Genomic DNA, 6,639 nt, shown 5'->3' on the forward strand with positions numbered 1-6,639 from the left:
TTCTTGATGAAATGCTGCTGACATTTTTGTTCTATTTCTAGGATTTGAGAGTCCTTTGATTTATCATTCTTATTTAAATTCTTTGTTTATTCTGATAAATGTACTTTGACAGGAATAGGATTTGTACATATTTCTTCCAATCTTTACCTTATCTCTCTTTCTTTCATAATTAATTTTATAGAGCAAACACTTTTAATTATGCCATGATTTATTTGTCTGTTTTTATGTTTGTCTCTTTGCTTGGTTTTAGGGACTTTGAATTTAATTCCTTACCCAAAAGCTACTTTTGCCTAAAACAGCATAACAAAGGCTTTCATAGTTTAGCCTTTTACATTAGTTGTATGTCTACGTGTGTATAAGGTGAAATGAATGGGATTTTCCATCTTATTACATGTGGCTATCCAATGTTTCCACACAATTTATTATTGAACAAAAATACCACTGTCTGCTTTCCACTAATTCACCTTCTTCCCTTTGTGATGAAAAGCAGTTGGCAATATTTATTTGGGTCGATGTCTGAAAGCTCTATTCTGCCTCATTAATCAACACAAATCAATCTTATTTTCATCAATAGTACAATGTTTTGATTATTATGCTATTATTAATCTTTAAATCAGAGTGCCAGTCATTCAACTTTGTTCTTATTTTTCAAATCGTTTAGCTTCTCCATTTGTTTTCCTTTCCCATATAGATTTTACAATCATTCTGTCAATATTTACAATGAAATCATGGTGTGATTTTGATTAGAATTTCATTGACATCATAACAATATTGAATCTCTAATCTGTGAGAACATGAAGTATCTCTTCAGAGAAAGTCTTTGTCTTCTTTTACCTGTTCTTCAGTTTCTTGTATACAGAATACGACTGTGTTTTGTTAAATCTGTATCTAAACATTTCATTCATTGGTAGTGTTATCTTTAAGGGTAGTTGTTTTGATTTAAATTCTGAAGTTTTTGGTTGTGGGTTAAAATAAAGTTGACTATTATGTGAGTTGACTTTGTGTAAAGCCTTGCTTTGATTTGTGTAGCTGATTGCCACACATGGAGGAATTTATAATGATTTAGGAATTTATAATGATTTTCTTATTTGAATGTTCTAAAGAACCAGCATATGGCAAGGTCCTTTGTTCCTCATCCATAGCAGAGGAATGAAAACAGACAAGAGAGCACAAGGCAAAGTTGAACTCTTCTTTTAATAAAGAGCACCATTCCAGCCAATAACAATCTAGATATTTATAAAAGTGAGAGTCACATCCTAACCAATTCTTTAAGCTCCCACCTAGCAGAACTGTTAAAATAGAAAATATTAATGAATTTGTAAGAAGGCATTTAAACCATATTTTCTGCCTCTGATCCCCCAAACTCATGAATTCCCATATGCAATATACATTTATTTTATCTTTGTAATACTAGAAGTTTTATCTCATTTCCAACACAGAAGCCCAAATTCCACAAACTTGTATAAATCATAGAATGTAATTCAAGGCATGGTTTATCCTGAGGCTAATTCCTTCCATCTGTCAGTCCATAAAATAATTATGTGTTTTCAAAAGATGGATAAAAAGGAGCTGGATAGACATCTTCATTGCAAAACTGAAAAAAAAACATAGAGACAAAGAGAGGCATAACTGACCTAAATGAGTCTAAAACTTAACATCATGACAACCATTAACTCTTAAGGCTCCAGAAACACCTCTCTTGACTCCATGCTTATAGTGACATGCACACTGTGCTCTGAAGTTGCCTCTGTCAGTTGCATCTCCATGAGTTTGTTAAGAGGAGCATATGAGGAAGATCTTACCAGTTAGCATCTTGGTCCCTTAGGACTTGTAGGCTAAATTTGTATTCTACAGAGTTCTGAGAGCTGGAGACAACTGTGTCCCACAGCCCCAATGGGCATTATCTAGAAAGAGTCTTTCTAAGGAAGATTTAGTTCCATATTTCCTTTTCATTTTTCTATTGAGTGCACTCTACACTAGCTCTTTTCTGATAGTCTTCTAGCATAAAGGACAACAACTAGTATTCTTCATAAACTTTGCAATCATTCACTGAGGTCTATGGTGCAGAGATGCCTAAGCAAATGATTTTCTGTTCTTTTGACACCCTCCAAAGGGTCCATATTGTTTCATTCTCTTTCATACATGGCTTTTGAAATTTGATAACAATGATATCTGAATTGTACTTTATTCTAGGCATTCAAACATTCTTCTTGAAGGAACTTTTCATTCTTTAGAATACAGCTAAGGCAGTTGTCAGGAAACTTCAACTGATTGATGATTTGATCAAAGTTATGCTGCTGTGTTAAAAATGAAATTGAAACTACGAGTTTCTCCATCCCAAAATGAACACAGAAATCTCAATATTCATTTCACATTATCCTAAGTACATAGACACAAATGAAAGTGTCATTAGAAATTACTATGATGGCCCTTCCCCCAAGGACTAAACGTGAGTCTTTATTGGACATGACTATTTGAGGTGGATTAAGGAGGAGGAGTGGGTTAAAATAGTTACCAGGCCTGCTGTGCTTCACGAGCTTGTAGGTGATGGAGAATTTGGCTAGGTATTGGCCAATCATTTCTGTTTTGATTTCCACCTGGTTGAAAGGTCTTTCCTTTGCATATGCCCACCATACTGCCCACCATCTCAGGCAAGATGATCACATCACTCAGGTGGGTCTTCACCTCCTCAAGCTTCTTGAAGGGTGGAGCCTCCTTCTTGGCCTTTCTCAAGCACTGCTTCTGTCAGGTCCAGGTTCAGGCGCTGCCTCTGGCTGGCACTGTACAACTCCATCAGCTGCTCATAGGACATTTCCAACAGTTGGCACAGGTCTACACCATGGAGGGTAAATATGAAGGATGTCTGCTTCTTCTTCTGCTCCACTTTAGCCATAGTGACAGCTGCTCGGAAAAGGATCTAAGCCACCTTCTTAAGCACTAGTAAATTAATAAGACAAGTTTTATATTATATTTATGCATGTGCTTGAATGTCATCTCAAAAACAGTTGTCAAAGAAGAAAATTAACCATCAGCATATTTGGCTTTACTCAGGTTCTTTTATTTTTCAGTGTATTTTTATTATTATTAATTACACTTTATTCATTCTGTATCCCCCCCATAAGCCCCTCCCTCCTCCCCTCCCGATCCCACCCTTCTTCCCCTTTCTGCATGCATGCTCCTCCCCAAGTCCACTGATAGGGGAGGTCCTCCTCTCCTTCCTTCTGATCTTAGTCTATCAGATCACATCAGGAATGGCTACATTGTCTTCTTCTATGGCCTGGCAAGGCAGGTTCTTACAAAAGAATCTATACTGTGACCTCTAGAACCAGTCTCCAACAGTTCTGCAAGAAGATTTAATCCTAGACTTTCACAGGGTGGTAGATAACATGATGTATATTTTGGACTGTTTTGCAATCAAATGTTACAAACAGCTCAAAGCAGAATTATTTATGTCTGTTTCTACTAATTCCAGGGGACTTGCAGTTCCCATCTCAGGCTAATTAATTATGAAACAGAGAATATGATACTGAAATGTGTGTGCCTGGCTTTGTCCACAGGTTCGAACGTACAGACAATAGTCTGTAGTTATCACAAGCAAACAGGCAGCCATCCATCAATCTTAAGGAAGTCAAGAGAATGAAAGAGAGTTGTTAACTATGTCACTTGTGGAAGAATTGCCTAGTGAGGGAAAATGTTTCCTTTAGTTCCGAATATGGAGTTTTTGGAAAGCAAATATTCATGCAGAATTCTGACTAATGTTATGTCACTAGTTAAGAAATATAACCCAAAACTCAACTGAACATTAGGACTGTCAAAACTGTAGGGATGATGGCAAAGTTGTGAGATAAACTATCTCCTTAATAGTGAGTTTTGACTATTCTGTAAATATCCATCAATTCCTTTAAGTTTTCTATTCCTATAGTTAAGCTTCTTACTATTCCTATAGTTAAGAATTACTACAGGTTTAAATTACTGTACTTCTCTATAGTACACTTTGGTTATTCTTTATCCTATTTTTATCTTATTTGTTAATCATCTTTTACACTTCTAAGCTAATAAATGGAAATATATTTTAGGGAGAAAGGCATACATACATACATTATCAGTAACATGTAAAATAGGCTACCTTTTACCTAAACTGAAAGATAAGTAAAAGGAAGAGATGAATGAAGTGATACATAATATCAGGGTGATGTAGGGTGAAAGTTAAAAAGGAGAGTGGAGTTCTAGCTGTTACAATGTAAGGTAATTACTGAATCAGAGGCTTAAATTAGTAAATGATAATTTTAGGCAAATTCAGTACTGATAAATGTAGTTCTCTGGAATTGGATAACATTTGCATGATATCAGTGGGAATACAAGTTCAATTTACTCCTGCTTTCCATGCTCAGAGTTGATTAAAGTTACTGTAAGCAGTTTGTTGGTTTCCTTTCTTTTCTAAATTTTTATCAGTTTTATTCTCCTTCTATGTCCCCATTAGATTTAAACTTCAAATGAGTTCTAATTTATCTAAACCACTGTGCTCAGTTTCTTGGTTAAACAATTGTCTAGAGCACTCAGGGAAGATGTGTTTTGGATGTTTATGGTTTTTATAAATATTTAGTTAGTAGTCTCTATAACAGAAGATATCATTTGCAAATGTAGACCACACCCTGTCAGTTGAAGGTTATAAAACAAAAGGCTGAGTACATCTGCTAAAGGGCCTTTCAGACTCCAAGAAGATTCAGACTGAGGTACTCTCAATTCTCTAGGTCTTCAACCTGCAGTCCTACTGTGACCATTTTCTATGAACTCTTTCTTAGCACCACATGATCCTAGCTCTTATTGAATCAATTATATGCTTCCTTCATCACTGTTTACTCTTAGAAATACATAGTTTGCTCTCTGTTCCCCAAGACACAACTCCCCAGTCTCTTCCCTAGAGCTGCAACAGAACAATAGCTAAAGGCTTCCCTCCCCCCTTTCCATGTCTGCTGTAGATCCTCCAGACAATCCTTTCATAACCTCCTTCCTGCCATTTGTCACTGTATTCTAGACCCCAACCTCAACAGACACTCTCTGCTAACCTGCTGTTCAGGCCCCATTTCCCTGCCCATTACAGTGTGATCAGCCCAGGACTGGTGGATACTGAAAGGGAAAACAGGGAGAATAGCAGTAATGATCAGGGGTGAAATAGATTCAGGTGGCTGTGAGCATGTAAAAACAAACATACAAACAAACAAAACAGTTCTCAGGAGACAGCTTCAATGGAGGCAACTTGTTTAATGGGAGGAACAAAGGCTACTTAAACCTTGTGTGGCAGGGAGGAAGGGGCTCTCGGGGTGAGTGTACATCACTGGCCAGATCCAGGGTGCTGAGGACGCCTCATTTTCATGAGGAGGAATTCTCAGTGCTGCTGGACATGACCTTGTAAGAGTGAGAGGAAGTTTAACCTGGCTAACAAGGTATGTGACTTCCTCGAGGGATCAAAGGTGGAGGCACAGGGCTCTATGTGCTTCTTAGTAATGTCAAGATAAGATTTCCAGGGTTTGGACACACCTCAACCCCATTTTTGCTCCTCTGGCACCCCAGAGCTCCATGGCTCCACAATTTTTTCCCTAGGAAAAAAGTAGGCTGAAGGTTTTTAGGCTTCTCATACCATGATAGGCATGACTTTCTTTATGATTTTGTTGAAAACATTTGCTGGGTCTTTGAGCTGTTTTTATTGTTGTTGTTGCTTCTTTGTTGCCTAAACTTGCCTAAAATTATTATTAACCAATTCAAGTCTCCTGTACAGTAATTATCTTATATTGTGATAGCTAGAGCTACATTCTCCAAATTTAGATTTCTCCCTACTTCAACCAACTGATTTTTCTGACACTGTGTATCATTTTATTCCTCTCTTCCTTTTACTTGTCTTTCCAATCAGCTAATAATTATCCTATTTTAAATGCTACTGGTAATGAAATTATGCTCTTTTTTTTCTCCTAAAATATACTTCCATTTATTAATGGATAAGTGTGAAAGATGACTAACAAATAAGATAAAAATAAGAGGAGAAAGGGAAGGATTGGGAGGTGAGGTGAGAGGGAACTACAGGGGGGATACAAAGTGAATAAAGAGTAATTAATAAAAAATTAAAAATAAAATAAAGAATAACCAATGTGTATTTGAGCAAGGTACCGGAATTTAAATATGTAATGATTATCAATATTGAGAAGCTTAACTGTAAGAGTAGAAAATTTGAAAGAATTGATGGAAATTTAACATATGGTTAAAACTCATTATTAAAAAAGTTTATTTCACAACTTCGTCATGAACCTTATAATTTTGAGAGTCCTGATGTTTAGTTGAGTTTGGGGTTATCCTTCTGCAACTCTCCTACTGCTCCTGAGATCCACCCCTGCTGCTGTGGCCTCCCTTTCCTCTCATATAACATTCTCCTACAACTTCCCTTTCTTTAACTCATCACAGTATCTCAGCTTCCAACAACAGCAGGCATTCTGTGTGAATATACCAACTGAACAGACCAGGAAAACAGGCAATATACAATCATTGCATTCTCTGGGACTCTGAAGAGGAAACAGAAACCAAAGGATCAAAAACATCTATCCAACAAAGACAAATTCAGGAATCAGAAGCTAGACCTTTAATTATCCC

At 36.7% G+C, this 6,639-nt stretch overlaps 1 pseudogene; it reads right to left on the bottom strand.

The window, feature by feature from the left end:
• Positions 1 to 2,369: 2,369 nt before the first annotated feature.
• On the bottom strand, positions 2,370 to 2,911 carry LOC110564773 (small ribosomal subunit protein uS19-like; annotated as a pseudogene).
• Positions 2,912 to 6,639: the final 3,728 nt, after the last annotated feature.

The sequence above is a fragment of the Meriones unguiculatus genome, chromosome 2 (assembly GCF_030254825.1).
Source record: "Meriones unguiculatus strain TT.TT164.6M chromosome 2, Bangor_MerUng_6.1, whole genome shotgun sequence".
In the NCBI taxonomy this organism is placed as follows: Eukaryota; Metazoa; Chordata; class Mammalia; order Rodentia; family Muridae; genus Meriones; species Meriones unguiculatus.